We start from the raw sequence: 16,764 nt of genomic DNA on the forward strand, positions 1-16,764 counted from the left end.
TTGGGAAGACAAACGCCATCACTCCGAACGTCCCCCCCTTCCTTCTTCTTCCCCCAGCTTTATATGCTGAGCATGACGCCATATGGTATGGAATAGCCCTTTGGGCAGTTGGGGTCAGCTGTCCCAGCGTGTCCCCTCCCAGCTTCTTCTGCACCAGGCAGAGCAGGGGAAGCTGCAAAGTCCTTGATTGAGTATAAGCTCTGCTTAGCAGCAACTGAAACATCCCTGTGTTATCAACACTGTTTTCAGCACAACTCTAAAACACAGCCCCATACTAGCTACTATAAAGAAAATTAACTCTATCCCAGCCGAAACCAGGACAATTCCCCAAAACACTAAAGTGTCATTTATATTGCAACCCCACCAGAGTTAATACTTTTGGGAAAACCTGCATTATTTAAATCTCCCAGCTATCTTTATTTTTATTAGAAGAGGGCATTTTTAACACACAGTAATATGTGGCACTGTTCCTGTGCTCATCCTCTGCCTCCATTGATTACCCTAGTTGGTTCATAGTACATTACTACTTTGTCTGACGCTGCTTTTCAGGAGCCAGGAACAAAATGCTTTTGAAGAAATATTAATGCACACACACTTTATTGTGGGAAACCCGTCTTCATTTGCTCAATAAGGTAGCAGTGCAATTGCTTACAGCAGTAACTGAATTAGTCTTCATCCAACATATCTTTAGAAAATACACACCAGGAGCTCAGGGAAATAGCGCCTGGAAGCGCTGTTTTGGAGCACTCTCTAAGCAGAGGAGACACCGGTGAGGTTCCAAAATCTGGGCTTCTGCTCTCATGTGTCTTTCTCTTCTTCCTAATGCCTGGCCAGCACTTCTGATGACAGATATACTTGATACCCAGCCACCAGATGCCTTGTTAAATGTTAAGATATTTTTATGTGGAAAACACTTGTAAATATTTAACACGGTAACTTTTATATTGATAAAATGATGCTTTAAGAATTAGCACTTATGGGAACTGGTTTTTGAGCTTTATCTTGCTGACAGTAAAATACAGGACCTGGTAGTTCAGGCTGGAGGTCAGATTGTAATGCATGAAGTGTGCTAATAATAAGGGTATTAATAATAATACTCTGTGATGGTAAGATAGGCTTCGTTATCTTACCATAGCTATCTACTTTGTGATTGGGACCATGGTAACTTACCATGAAATTAAGACTTTCCCAATCCAGTCCCTTTCTATGTTCTTCAGACTTCATTTTAAGCTAATTAGGTTATTTGGCCCCATTCGTCCTCCTGCTGGAATTAGTAATTTCCTGAACAAGGACTGCAGACACACACAGGTGTAGATGGGGGATCAGACACTTGAAAGCATATTACTGCACGGAAGCACTGTAATGCAAAATGGACTCAAGCAATTCCTCAGGCAAATGGATTCTGTGCTGGCACTTCGCAGCTTTGCTTCACAAGTCACAAATTTCAGTTAAAATCCTGTAGCCCCTTGTGTTCTTAATTGTTTAAGACGTCCATTCTTCCTACTACAAAGCATTGTTTAAATATGTGCAGATACCACAGTTGTCATTTGGGCAGCTGTTTCAGCTGCTTTTCATGTCTCAAGTAAAAATGCAAGATTTTAGACACTACAGTGGAGAAACGCTAATAATTTAACAGCAAAGTTTGGAGTACTGCATGCAACAGCATTAGAAAACGTGGGTCAGCTAAAGGTTTTCTTTTTGAAACCTCTGTACTGCTCCATTTTTTCCCACTACTGAATGGGCAAATGAGAAGTGATAGTCAGATTATGCCAAATAATTACGCGCTAATTGATGTACAAAAAGATTAGATGATGCATTGCACCATCAAACAAGGTCCTTCAAATTCTTTAAACACAGTCATTTATAGAAACCAGCTCCAAGACGTACAGTGGCAGGCCAGATGGTTTGTATATTGGTGTCCTACCAAGCTAGGGTCCTTTGGGAGTCTGAGCTTGCTGAGTGACTCATACAGAATAATTAATATTACCCCTTATTCTGTAAATCATTTGGAGTTTTTTGAAAGTGAGGGTGGTCAGTAGCAATGTGCTTACAGCATACATCTGAAGAGTTGACTTGTGTTGAATCACCTGCAATCTGCTGTTTGTCATCCATGGACCCGCGCGAGCCGAATGGCATTATTTGCGCTTGACTGGATGATCAGGACACTTGGAGGGAAGCTGGCTGACAGTGTGCTTCCTACCGACAGACGCTCACTGAGCCTGCTTCCCATTCAGGCTCTTCCACTTACAAAGAACCTGTTTGAAACAGCACAGAAGACTATTTGCTAGGATCAATAGTTCACATTGAACAAGTGTTTATTAACATATTCAGACCATATTTGCCCAGTTCTTTTTTTCTACACTTGAATTCCCCAGTACTAAAGTCAAAATATCTCATTTTAGCAGCAAAGTCATCTCTTTTCTCTCTATTTTTAACAGAAATATTACTTCCAAATAGAATATAAATGCAACACATGGAAGTAGTAGCCCGAAATGGTGCATAGTACTTTCTAAAGGCCATGTGAAAGGTAAACATAAAAAGGAAACTCACGGTGTACCTGAGGCTACAAATGCACTGTAGAGTAGCCTTTGGGGGAGGAATTGGAATCTGAAAATCAAAAACCACTGGAAGGAATAGCCATTCTCCTATGACAGGTGTAAAAAAATAAAGAAAAAAAAATCCATCACTTTCTTCCAACACTGAACAAGAAGTTTTATTTAATCAAAGAAAACTAATAATTCTCCTGCACTTGTGCTTTATCTGTTTTGCTCTTCTCTGGCAGGAGAGGTCATAAACAGGGAATGTAAGAAAGGTCTCTTTACAAAGGTCTCTTTAGTCAATGCAATTCTTGTATTAGACTACTCCTATTCCTCTTATTTTTCAGGAAAATAGCATTCATAATATTTAAAAAATAATAAGTTGCCCTGTATTTTGTATACACTCACCTGTGCATGCGTCTCACTTAACTACCAAGAATTCACTATGCAAGTTGAAAAGATAAAGTCAGTTGCCAGTTACATTTTAGGAACATCTAAAACAGACATGGTTTGGTGAGAATCAGTGGAAGGAACATGGTCTGCATCCCTCTGAGAACTGGTCTGCTGGAGAAGGCCTGGAAGGCACTGGAAACTAGGGAAGATGGCAAAACCCAGTTTCTTTAAAGTAAATAATGCCAGTGTCCACTCTAGGTTCTCCTGGAGATTAAACATTTGTAGAAAATGGAGAGGGGTTGCCTGGAAGCCTGCCACTCCCCATCTATTGCTTGTCTTGTGCTATGAAAAGCTTTTATGTACATAAGAGATTTGGGGATCAGATCTGATGCTCAGCCTGTGATAACTCAGTTCCGTGCTCAGGACTGATATTTGTATGAGTCAGAACAAAAACAAGTTGCCCATGATTAAATTTTATGTAATAATTTAGTAATTCCTTAATAATTCCTGTTTATATTTTTTGGGCAGCAATTCTGATTTGTAAAAGCACTATCTAATATCTTCTTAGTAACAGCCTTTTCATTTAGCCCTTAAGCTGATGGATATTAAAGCTCCTAATTAAAACCAGATAATGCATGAAAGATTTCCACAGTCCAGACCTTTCTCTTACGGCCTGATTAAACCAAGAAACTCCCACATCTGTTTGTACAACTATATTCTCAGCAGGTCAGGCAGCTGGTAGCATTGACTTAAGTCCATCTTTCTTGCAGTAGCTTTTTCTTGGGAATAAAGAGAACAGGAAGGGCTAGGACAGAAAATGGAATATTTCAGAAACCTTTGCAGAAGCCTGTTACATTTAGCTAGGAATATTGTCTTTCCCCAGTCTGTGGCTTTGATCCTATCAGTCAGGATAATGGTTAACCATAGAATAATGTGTTCATTTACATATAAATATGTATAAAACATTTATATGCATATATATATCTATATATGTATAATTGCATTGGGTTCGGAATAGATAAAGGTAGTATAAAATAATAGGGAGAAGTTACTTTCTGCATATAATTCTTTTTTTTCCTTTCTTTTTTCCTCTCTCCTTTGGGATTTGCTAATAGAAGTAGGCACATGAGAAGAGACTTTTTTTTTTTTAATTATTTTAAAGACTGAATTTTATCATTAAGTTAAGAGGAAACTAAAACTATGCAGTGAAAGTTCTGGTTGTACCTTGACTCCACTGCAGGTTAAAATCCAGGTATGTATCAACCTGTCTTCCCTTTCCCAAATACACTAGTTTCCACTGGAAGGAAGCTGACTTGCGTGCGCCATGTGTCAGCCCAGGTGTAGATGACAGTGGGACCCGGGCAATGGGGGACACTTGCCCTAGAGCAGTTTAGCTCCTCATTGTCTCTTTTGCTGCTGAAAGAGGGGAAGAAAAAAGATCAGTGGTTGTATAAAATATTCTCAGTACATTTTTGTCTTGCTTTTATATGCATAAACTATTGAACCTTTACTGGGTAGAAGTTAGGCACCACTAGGGAAAATGCCAGGCTCCCACAGTGGAAGCTAGACGGACTTGTACCCATGTTAAAGATCTCTTGAACTGTAACCACTGTCGTATTTCATGCGATATAACCTACCTGCCTTTGGAAAGCTCAGTGTTGTGTGGCAAGTTCTTGGGAGAAAAAGTTATGACTTGTGAAGTAAGCAGCTCTTAAAAAGAAGAGTTAAAAAAAAAAAGGAAAAAAAGAGCTAGAGGATCTTATTACAGATGATGGGTCAGGTTCACCAGGCTGCCACAGCAGCTCGGTTTCAGTCTGGTGAGCCAGAGCAGCTGTAAGCCTGGCTTCTCAGGCACTGAAACTGTTTATGTTCAAGCTGTTAGTGAAACAGGTCAAACATCTAAGGATGGAGAGAGAGTTGGTTTTTTGGTGGGTTACTGGGAACACTTAATCAACGATTACCTAGAAATGAAGATGTTATCTGTTCTGCCTAGTCACTGCAGTTTTGGTCATGCTGTGAGAACATGGAGCAGAGTAAAGGGGAATTTCAGTAAAGGATTCCTTGAAGTTCGCTTGGGTTAGACTTGTATTAATTGTATTTGGACAAGAGTGAGAACCTTTGAAGTGCCGTGGCTTCTCAGCATATGGCTATCTGGCAAAGCCTTCTTTAAGTGTGAAGCTCCTGGAGCACACTCCTCGATTTTTGTAACGCGGCTCCGAGGCTGAAAGTCGCGAGCAATTCTTTCTCACCCTTAGTGAAAGCCACAGATCAGGCGAACGTGACCGTCTCTTGTTGCCCTCCCTTGCCCCCACCATCTGCTAGGTGCTGCCTCTCTGCTTTCCCATCTGTGGGCTGGGGACTCTGTCTCTCAGCAGCCACATCTTTGTTTCCAGCTGGCTGCAGACAGTCCCTTCTGGTGAGTGGGCTTTAAAATCTAGGGGTGAGGCTGCCTAGCTGGAGGGTACTGATAGTTTGTGACTGTTTGGGCAGGGAGCTTTGCCTGGGGGGCAGAAGGCTGTTCTTGTCTCTCTCAGAGGAGCTGATTTGTAGGAAAAACTGCAGTCCATCATGTGGCTGTTCTGTGGTAGTGAGGGGCTGGGGTATGCTCATCTCTGCCACCCTTAGGATTCTATGTGCTTTTTCTGTGCTGGGTATGATCACCAAGATGATGTGGCTCCTGAATGAACAGTTAGTTAGAGAACTTTTGCGGATGGTGGATCTTTTGCGAATGGCGGTTTATGGATGAGCAGACAGGTTGTCTGATGTACATGAGCTATGCAGAAATAAATAACAAATCTACTTTATATGGCTCCTATATGATCTGGATACCTCATCATTTTGCAAGGCAGAAGTATGCTGTCTGTATCCTTTAGCTGGTGAGCAGAGGTGCCAAGGTCCAACTAAAGAGCTTTAATTAAGAGCACACTGAGCATTATCAACACTAAATTAAGACATGGTCTCATGGAGAACAATTCCTAAGTCTGAGCTGGGAGGTAGACCTCTTGGTCATGTATTTTTTTATGATGGCTGCAGAGGTTTTAATCGCCTAATTTACCTCTCATAGCTCATCATGGCCCCGTTGCCTCCTATCCATGAATAGAAATTGCCATCTCCTCAAACCTGTCAGTGTGGCTGCTCAAGTGATAAATCCCTGAAACCATTTCTGTCAAAATGAACCTGCTAAAGAGCAGATGATCACAGAAGGAGCTCTGCAAGAAGTTCCGGGGAAATAGTGGTGTCTGGGAGGTGGTTGACCCTGAGTGAGTGTTGGAGAGGCTATTGGAGGCAATAACCTCTTCAGGTTTTTGAAACCTAAGAAACAAAGCTGCAACTGGTGTGGACAAGTCCAGTGCATTAGGTGGTCTGAATTGGGTTCAGAACAGAAAGTACCTTGTGTGATGATGCTTAGAAGAGCCAGAAAAAATCACTGCTTGTTATATCTGACATCTGCATCTTTCCCAGATCAGCACATTCCTATAGTCCCCCTTTTAGATGTCTCTGTGAGACTGGGATTTGCACTGACTTTTGCGTGTGGACAGACAATAGACTCCACATTTCCTGGCTTTTCTCAGGTGACACGACATCTTTACTAGGTTACAGAATTAAGCTCTTTATTGCTTACAGCTCAGCCAACACTGCAGACCTTCACAGCAGTGACTGTCAGATGTCTGTCTCCCAGGCAGGGAGTTTGTTATCATGTGTTTAGGAACTAAGCTTAATTCATGCTCTAGGGAGTGGGATTCCTTGGAACGTGTATAAATCTGAGTTAGTCTCAGTCATGAAGATAAATCAGCACTTGATCTACAGGACAGGATTTGTCTCATCATAATGTAGGTCTAAAACGGGCAAGATGATCTGCGCTCTAGAGGTGCCTTTTCAACTCACTGACTATAAAGATGAGGGGAGGGGGACTGCCTCAGTTGTCCCTGCAGAAGACAACTGAGACAGTTGCAGACAACTGTCCCTCAGTTGTCCCTGCAGTGTTCTACACTGCAGAAGAAAGGGAAGGTGATTCCCACCCAAAGTACTTTAGTAGTTAATGTGACCAAGGCCATATGGGACTTGGTTGTGGCGATCTGGTAGTGCCTAGCAGTCCAAAGACTTGAAATCTTCCTCCTGTGTCCTAGGTGACTCCAAACACTGGACTAGCCTTCTCGTAAGAGGTAATGGACATTAACACTTGGGAACCTCTCTTTTGTGTTGTTCTAGCTCTTTTTTGAACGTTCTGCCTGAGGACTTTTCCTTTGTATTTATACCTTGGATAAACTATATAGTTTTGTCTTAATTTATAGTCACCAACTCTGTTGGATTCACTGTAAGATGTTTAGGTACCAGTTTAAAAATATATTAAATAGGAAATAAAACGTGTATGTAGATCTGAAGCCTTGTTGACCTGACAAATTCTCCTGAGGCCCCAGGAGATCAAAGACAGCGTTCATCAAGTAAGGTGTTGAGCATATGCCGTGCCTGGTGCTAATACTTGGGAGCTTTTGCATAAAAATAAGATGGATTCACTGTTCTTTATCTGTGAACTGTGCGCTCCTCTTTTAGTTGTGCGTGCTTCTCCTTGAATAGTGTAAAATAGGACAATGCAGAAGAGAGGGCAACAACTTATAAAATAGTGTATTCAAACACATGGATTCAGCCTGAGCTGTGGAGAGTTTTCTTCAGTGGATTAGTACCTGCAGTGCTGCCATTCTCCTGGGAAATCACATAAGCACATGTGTTTCCTTTAGAGGGCTTCTGACCTCTTTTGTGTTCTTCTTAATTTCTGTGTCCTAAGTAAGGTGATATTCAAACGAATCCTTGTTGGTATGCTTCCTTGGGAGCTTTACAGAGTGTAAAGGAGGGAAGTAGTTTCTGCTGCTCCTAAATTAAAAGCAATTGCTCAAATTCCTGCAAGTCTCCCGAAGATGACATGTCTGCTAAGAATGAGCACTGCTCTTTGCACTGGCAAACTGGATGCTGGGGAGAGAATAATGTGATTGTCAAAACACATCGTTCAGTTTAATAAACCATTTTGAGAAGAAGGCTCTGCCTGAGTTTAATAATAGTCCTTGAAAAAAAAATTCTAAACTCTAGCATGAAAATAAACACTCCTTTTCTATTTTGAAATAAACCCACTTTCTTCTGCAGTACTGGGGTACATTGTAAATTAAGCCTTTTATAGACAAATGGGATATGAATAGGACAATTGCCTTAGCAGTATTATTAGGAGTAATAACTTCTGTTGTGGATAAATGTGAGCCTTTTTGAATGTAAAAACACCCATATTTTATTTCCTAGCCTAGCTTTTCCCTCAGAAGAGGTTGTCTTGCCTGTAGGACTTATTTGAAATGTCATCATATATGTCCTACTATGAATTACCACTTTTGAGCTCTCAGTTGAACAGAGGTCGTAGCAATATATTGTTTTGTGCGTCTCAACTGGATACTCTGGAAGCTTAACATCAGGGCATCCTTCCTGCTTCAGAACAATTGTTTTGGGACTGATTACCAAGTCAGTGTTGTACAAAATGTCTGAATCTGCTTGTCAATCTGCTCCTTGATTATCAGTGCAAGGAACTGCATTTCCATCTGTGTGCTTTACATTGGGACCCCTTTGCATAGGGGTCTCCCCTCCCTTCTGTCCCTTGGCAGAGAGTTTATACTGCTCCCACAGTCAGTGTACCCGCTGTGTTTTCCCTTGGCAGAGAAGTCATTACATCCCCAGCCATTGCAAAGCTGATACCCATCCATCGACACTCAAAGAGAATAAAACATCAGTCACATGGACTTCAGGCCCTGGGAGCCTTCTGCCCATCAAGCTGTGGGATCCTTGGTATTTTTGGATTGCTGCAGCTGAACTCAGTGGTATCAGTTAATGACCACAACGTTAAAAAATCAACTTCTAATTTATTACTTAATTTATAGGCCCACCTGATAGACCCATGACACAAGTTGAACTGATGTTCAATTATTAATGTGAAATAAAAGGTAATGTTACATGGCCCAGTTAGATTACATGCTCTTGATCTAACCCTGTCACTCAGCCACAGCTGTTAACAGTTTCATGTCCTCATAAAAGACTGTACCTGCGCTGCTGTAGGTTTTCAGGCTAAAAGCAAATCATATTGTAACAAAATATATAGCCAGAGCTTATATAACTCAATAGGATAAGAGATGAACATCCATGAACATAATCAGAAATTTATAGGAGGATATGCTTAAACAAATGTGATTTTTACCACATAAAATGTCATGGAGATTTTTCAAAGTCTTAAGAAGGCATTAGGTATCCAGTTTTCATTGCCTTTCCGTATTAGTTGGTAACTAACTCCTCTTACGTCTTTGAAAATGTCCCCTAAATTATTGAACTTGATTATACATGCCATATATAATCATATAGGGCCAAAGATGAGGATTCTTTGTGATTTTTAAATTTTGTTTTTATTCAGTGCAAATTTCCAGTTGAAGTATTTACCCATGGGACAGGATAAATACAAGTAGCTGAAGAACCTCAAGGTGGTTTCACTGGGACTTGGTAACATTCACCTTTGTAAAACCTGGCAAGCGGTAGGACTGTTGAAAAGGCTTTTTGTCACCGTAGGCATCAGGAAGCGACTGCAGAATTGACTGCTGCGCCACAAGGACAGTGTAATCCTCAGTCACGTGTTGGACTTAATGGGAATTAACAGATTCCAGAGATCTTAAATGAATGTTCCCATTAGGAAGGACACTTTTCTTCTCCCCCATTTGGTGTGACAAGATCAATATCTCATCAGGGCAACCTTCGGTACAGAATATTTTGAATGACCATATAATAAATAATATTCTCTTAAATGCGCTTGGGATACAGGAAAAAGAGTTTTCCTGGTATAATGAGTCATAAGTAGAACAAAGATCATTTGGGAATAAAATGTAGCTGTTTGATCCATTTGATAATTTCCATCTGGATGGCATTTACTTCCCTCAGTAAAGGGAACGGGAGCTGCCTATTTCTAGGCAATCTGTTCAGTTTCTTTCACGGGAAAGGACAGTTTAGCTATTCCTTCCATATGGGCATACATTATTACATCTAACAAACATGTTGTTCATCTTTCATTTTATTCAGACCCTCTAAGCAGTCTTAATTCCTGGGTGGGCTGGGATGGGGATTGAATATCCTTTTTTTTTTCCCCTCCCCTCTCCAGAAATCAATAAGGGAGGGCAAAGATCCCCATTATTCTGTATAGACGGGTGCTGGTTAATTTACTAAAACAAAAGAAACTTTGTTTGAGGGAGTGGAAAGCAAGATGATAATAGGCCAATGATGCTGGAGTGCAAGACAGGTCTGCAAGTGTAGCTCCCTGCTATCGTGGGATCCAAGTCATGCAATCTCTGTCATAAATTAAGCAAGCTCTATCTCTGCGTTCCCCCTCTAGAACAGTAAAATCTTCTAAACATTAAAAGAGTCATTATAATCATAATGTTGTCTTGGCTAACCAAAGAGAGACTATTTTCTTAGTACAATGAGGTGACACTGGTTAATGCTGCTTTTTTGCCACTGCCCTGGAACTACTGGATCTTGTGCATTTTTAGCAGTTTTTTCCTATTTGTGTTTTTTGATCTGAGGCAGCCTGGGCCCTTTGATGAACTTTCAAGAAGACTTGTGTATCAGAGAGGATACGTCAGAGCTTCTCCACTCTGACACCCTGGGTGGGCAGCGAGGTCCGCACCCTGCTCCCCTCGCTGAGCACAGTCATTCCAGCATGGATTCCTGACGCCCAACATGTCATGAGGCACCCAAGTGCAATAAGCACTGGTGCTTTGTCCTTGGAATACTTTTATTTCAAAGCGATTCTGTCCTCTACATCATAATTTTTTTTAAGTGCTAGTGTCTAAAACCTTTGAAAAAGTACGGAAATCTCTTCCTAATATCCCTGTGCATAAAAGCAGGAAGGAGCTGTAGGAATTGCTGCTTTGCTGGTTGTAGTTTAAGAGGACAACCCTATTTTCTTTGTGAAAAACAAGCTTGGATTTTTTTTTCCTTTGGCAAACCCATGTGATGTAGTCCTGCAGAAATGGAGTATTGTGTGGCTGCATGGAGCCGAGGAAAGGGGCAAAAATTAAGAAAAGGATATGACTCAGTGCCTGGTGGTTTAGGGCCATGCCTCCTTCATCCCCTTCTTACTAGTAGTCCCTAGATACTGCTTATTCTCTCTTTCTTGGTTTGGTGTGACTCGCTGGGCTCCTTCGGCAGTATGAGTTTTGCTTTACCATGCCCGGCATCCCCAGTGAATGCTGCTGTTGTAGATGTGCCCAGGCAGCTCAACTGGAAGTTCATCCACAGAACAGTTCAGAATTGAAACAGCCTTTTATTGCTGCCACTGATGATCACTTGCTCTATCAGCAAAAGTTGCCACCCCTATATCAGATCCATGGGAGCATGGATGGCTTCAAACGTGCTAATTCAGCTTCAGAGCTCTGATTTTAGCAGCAATTGCTCCTTAGTATTTTGCACCTGAAATTGTTACTAATTTTAATGTTTATCAAACAGCTGTAAATTGAGAACTCTAGCTTGCAAATACTTGCATGATCCAAAGAAGTCTGTGAAGGACGATTACATTCCGGTTTCAGTGGAGGTTTACACTGATTCAGGTAAGGTTCAGTTAGGGCCTGGTTCTCAGAGGATTTCAGTGCCTTGGCAATCACATATTTCATCAGTGAGTTATGAATTTTGGATTTCAATGCCTAATTTTTATGCATTGTCCTTGCTACTTGCTGGTTACGTTCAGACTGGGCACAAGCAACCTGAAAGGGCGCAAGCTCTGACTGCTTACACGGCGGGTTTAAAGTGAGTCCAGGCCATAACACTCGCGTTTGGGATGTGCAATCCAAAGGACAAGCACAATTGCTAACTTCCAGAAAATACTTTTTTTTCTTGTTCTGACCTTTAACGATCTGCACCAGTGAACGGAGCCATGTCGCAGGCAGCGGGTAGGAAGGCGCTCGGCTCTTTCGCAGCCTGCGTCTGATGCGCCTCACGTGGGAAGGTGGGCTCCCACCGGACCTCGCCTGCCAGCTCCCCAAACCTGCGGTTTTCCTGGTACGGTGAAACCAGATCTTCTCTCTGCTGAGAAGTTCTGAGCTTTCTTGTGGCTCAGAACTTTTCTTGTGGCTCCAGCTTTCTTGTGGCTGGAAAAGAGTTTAGCCTTAATTGAGACTGGCTTGGCTGGCCGTCTCCTTCAGGAGTGCTCCTAAACTCTTGCGGTGACAGGAGATGATGGAAAAGAGTCTGGTCAGGTTTCTGGTGACGTGGGGTCTCATTATTCATGAAGTCCAGAAGCCACAGTGAAATTACTAAGGATTTAGGCCTAGCAGACTGAGTTGGCGAAAAGTGTTTCTTTCATACTCACTTTAAAGGAGGTAAGGAGGGAGAGGAAAAAGACATAAGGGAAGAAATGGTGGAAACAAGAATCCGTCCAGGAGCAGAAGCAGAGGCTGGTGGAAGAAGAGATGAAGTGGTGTTGGGGGAAAAGGCTAGAAGGAAAACAGGCAAATGCGTGTCAGGCTGGACAAAGATTTTTACTTGAATCCCTGTTTCTCAATTCTGAAGATTGTGTTTTATAAATCTGTATATATTCTTAATTCTTTAGCATGTATTTAATTCTTCAGTAAAGCATAGTTAAAGCCAGAAACATTATAGTTTGTGGTGAGGATACGAACAGCTTCCTCCAGTGATGCAGGGCTTTTTATGCTGCTAAATGTACATAAAACCCACATCAGAAACAAATAATGTAAGTACTGTAATTGCTTGTCTTTCTCTACGTTGGTGTTTCCGTGGAGCATTTCCAGTTTGTTGAAGGAGCAAAGCACCGTAACAGCAGAAATATTCTGGATTGCCTTATGCGTATGTTGCTCATGTAGTGATTATGAAGGGAGAAAAAACATTTTTAATTAAATTTCTTGTGGGTGCGTTTTGGGAAGCAACTGTCACACGATGCGTTAGGCTATTCTTTTAAAAAGGAAAAAAAGGGGAGTATGTGGAGTCTCCTTCGGTTCCCCAGAGTTTCAAGAACTCATGGCTAAGCCAGTTAATGCACGTATTTTTCATGCGAAATGCAGTCTCGCCGTGCTGGAGGCCTTTGTCCCTCCACAGCACACAGCCAGGATTAGAAACCTTCAGGTGGGTTGACTCCGATGCGGTAGATAAAATGAGACAGCAAAACGTGTTGTGTACGGAGGGCTGGGGGAGCACGTGTGCCCGGCTGCGTGGGGCGCGGCTGCTGAAGGGCTTCTTGGGGAGGGGAGAGGGAGTGGGTCAAACCGAAGAAACAGGTGGTGTCTAGGCAGGAATTCCCATTCATTTTGTTTACTCACCTGGCTGTTGAGGAAACCCCATGACAGCATCTGCTTTCAGCTGACAGCCTGTTCCTAAGATTAGCTGTGACAAATACAATACCGTGCTTCCCATGGAGAGAGCTGATGTTTGTTACTGCTGTGTCACTTCAGTTGCAGTTGTGAATTTTCTTTTTCTCTTCCTCTGAAAGCAGCTTAAATGAGACAGAAGTAATATCTGGGTAGCTAACACAAGTTAAACAGCCAGCTGAGTTTTCCTTCCCTTGCCAGAGCCCTTAGAGCTCTCTTTGTGCTCTTTAAGATTTTATCCAGACAGATCATGGCTTTTTCAAGCCTGGTGGTGTGTGACAGTTGGATCTGGCTAATATCTACACCCTCAATGAGTTATTAAAGTGGGCAACATCATTAAGAATTTATTTTATGCCTTGAAGCCTTTTTCAGACCTTTTTGTTATGAGACAACAGCAGCTACCGCTGGCAAAAGGGGCTTTGCTGCTGCAAAGCCGTGGCAGCACAGGGGTGGTGCAAGCTGTGCCTGTGTGGCACCCCTATACGTGCTGACACTGTGGTGTGGACAGCCTTTGAGCAATAAAGTTACAGCATTCAAATTATTGATGCAGTTTTGTTAGGCATAATTTCCTAAAAATTGGCTTCATCCTTACTTGCAGGATTGAATACTCATGTATTCTGCAGGCATATACTAGAACACAACTAGTGAAGGCTAATAGCCAAATTGTTATGTTGTTTCTCATGCTGAGAGAATGGAAACTTGTTTGTGGATAGAGGGATAGAAATATGCTTGTGGATAGAAAAGGAAGATCCATAAAAAAAGGAGCCAGCAGCTGCAGCTACCCTGGGGAAGAGCACAGGGCAGACTGATACTCTCCAGGGCTTTAATCAATGGCAGCTCAAGGACTTCCTGAAGCAGAGCTGATTCCTGTTCATTCAGTGAACCTTGATGGATTTTTCTTCTGTTAGGTTGTCAAGTCTCTCTTCAAACCTGCATAAGCTTTTTGTATTTGCAGTGTACCATGGAAAGGAGGCCCACCACTTAATTACATGTTAAGAACCACTTTGTTATGAACCTGTTACCAATTAGTGCACCCTGGCTCTTGTCATTTCTGGTTTCCCTCTCCACTTAGATGTACTTTTACCCAAGAATCAGTCTTCACTGTAGAGTGTAAGGTTTGCACAAGAATCTATCTAGCAAACAGCAGCTTTGTTTGCTGTTAGCTTTTGGACTCAAATTTCCGAAACCATTTCGGGCCATATATAGAGTAAACGTTTTTGAAAAGTCTTAAAACCTTTCTTCTCCAAAATTGCAGGCTTTAGTGTAAATGGCCACTTACTATTTTTTCTTTCTTTTTAAGTAAGAGAAACGACTCACTGGGACAATTCCAGAGCACAGCCAAAACTTTTGGAGGTGTGACTAGTATTGCAAGCTGTGTTCCTTAGCAGAGCTTGTAAGACAAATCAGGCAATGATCGGTAGTGGGAAGGTGGACTAAGTTAGGAAATAAGGGGGTGCTATTTCTTTTTTATTCCAGATAAGTGCTTCCATATGAAATATTTTACATTTATCATGTCTCTGTCTCCTCTGTACAACTCCAGAGTATTTTGCACTCTGGAAACCCTCAGCTTCACAAATTATTGTCTCAGGTTAACACAGACCGGGGCAAAATGAATAGGAAAAACAGAATGAGAGTCTCTCCTTGTCAACTCTTTAAAGCTCTGTAAGCACAATTAACATCTTCGTGATTCCTCTTCCTTTTTCAGTTGCTACCTGTTCTGAAAGAACTTTTAAAGCCAAAGTCTTTATGTCTTTAAGACACATTTCTACCCCAAAATGCCCAAATACTCATTCTGCTCTTGCATATTAAGAAAGACAGTCAGCCTTTTCTGGTTGAAGTGTTGTTTTCCTCAGATTCCTGCCTTGAGAATTTAGCAGCTATTTTTTCAGATATTGTCTTTTTTTCCATGCTGTACTATTACACCTGCTTCTTTTCATTCACTCTTTTGTCTGTTAAACAAAAGTTCCCTTTCGTTACAGTAATTTTACTACCACATGTGAACCAACATTTTAATGGAAATTTTATTAGACTGCATAGCTAATGCAGAAGATACTGACTGAGATGAGTAACTGTTAATGTTTTTCTAATCTCCAAAATATAGAATTAATAGGGAAATTCACAGTGTTGATAAGGAAGTGTTGATACTAGAAAGCTATGTCCCTGTTGAACCAAAGCATTTAAAGCATGTGCTGAAATTGCATTGTAACTTGAATGCTACATTGGCCAGGGGGTTAACAATTGACTTAATTGTAAGAACTCAGATGAAATGTTGTACTGAACTGCGGGGACACTGTTAAACTGACTTTCCTCACTACAAAAGAGAAAAGCTCCAGCGCCTGCATTTACGGGGTGTCAGTGATTTGAAAAGCTAATAAAAATAGTATTCTTGCTGTATGTTTTTTTGTTTTCTCTCCAGGGATGACTTTGCCAGTTGGTTTGGTCTACATTATTAAACAGGCAGCCTGATGGTTGGTTCAGAGAGATGATGATGATGATGAATTAGGATGTTGCAATATGACTTTCATTGCAGAATACAAGGTAGGTTCAATACAAATGAACATTTAATGCTTTATCTCAAAAGACATTAAATAAGTTTTATTTAATTTTGATGCTGCTTTTTTGTATAGTTTCATTTAGATAGAGAAGACCCCGTATGCTAATTTTTAGGGGTGTTAATTTTCAAATACAGCACATTGATCTTGAAACACTTAATAAAATCAATATAACCACTTCTGATGACAAACGCAGATCTGACATTTTTTGCACAATGGTCACTTGACATATAATCTATTCTGTTGCCTTATCAAAAAAAGAAAAAAAAGCCAGCAAACTAAGTAGAAATATATATCATCAGGATAGTTTTAAAATCAACTATTTAAAATTGGTCTTAATATAATTATTATATTTTTAGCTGAAATACCAAGTTTAACTATATCTCCTATTCACACTAGAAGGCTAGATTTCTTGCTCTTCATTGGTTCGGGTCCAACACTTGGACTTAGACAGGACATAGCTTGTACACTGTTGCCGAGTCATCCAATCTGTATCAATTATTTACCTGCCTCTCATGAACTATGTAAAGCTTGCTGTGATCACATTCAGGATCCCCACACTCTTAAACCTAGTTTCCCTTTCACCATGCCTTTAAAATATAGCAGCTTTATCTTTTACTGAGGTACGGAGAGATTAAGTCTAAGGTCATGCAAACCAGGGTATCAAAGTCTGGTCTAAATCCGAGGGCAGTGCACTAAGCACTGGATCTTCTTATGTCAGGAAGGGAGAGTTGAGAAATGAAGTTTTACCCAATACAAATAAATGTAGTAAAAGCTGACGTAATTTTAATGGGAAGATGATATATTTGTATTAAATAGATTCATTTCCTGTGAAAGGTGCCAGACTGATTACCTGGGAGATGCAGGAATCCTATATTCATCAATAGAGACAAT

This window comes from Mycteria americana, chromosome 4 (assembly GCF_035582795.1).
Source record: "Mycteria americana isolate JAX WOST 10 ecotype Jacksonville Zoo and Gardens chromosome 4, USCA_MyAme_1.0, whole genome shotgun sequence".
In the NCBI taxonomy this organism is placed as follows: Eukaryota; Metazoa; Chordata; class Aves; order Ciconiiformes; family Ciconiidae; genus Mycteria; species Mycteria americana.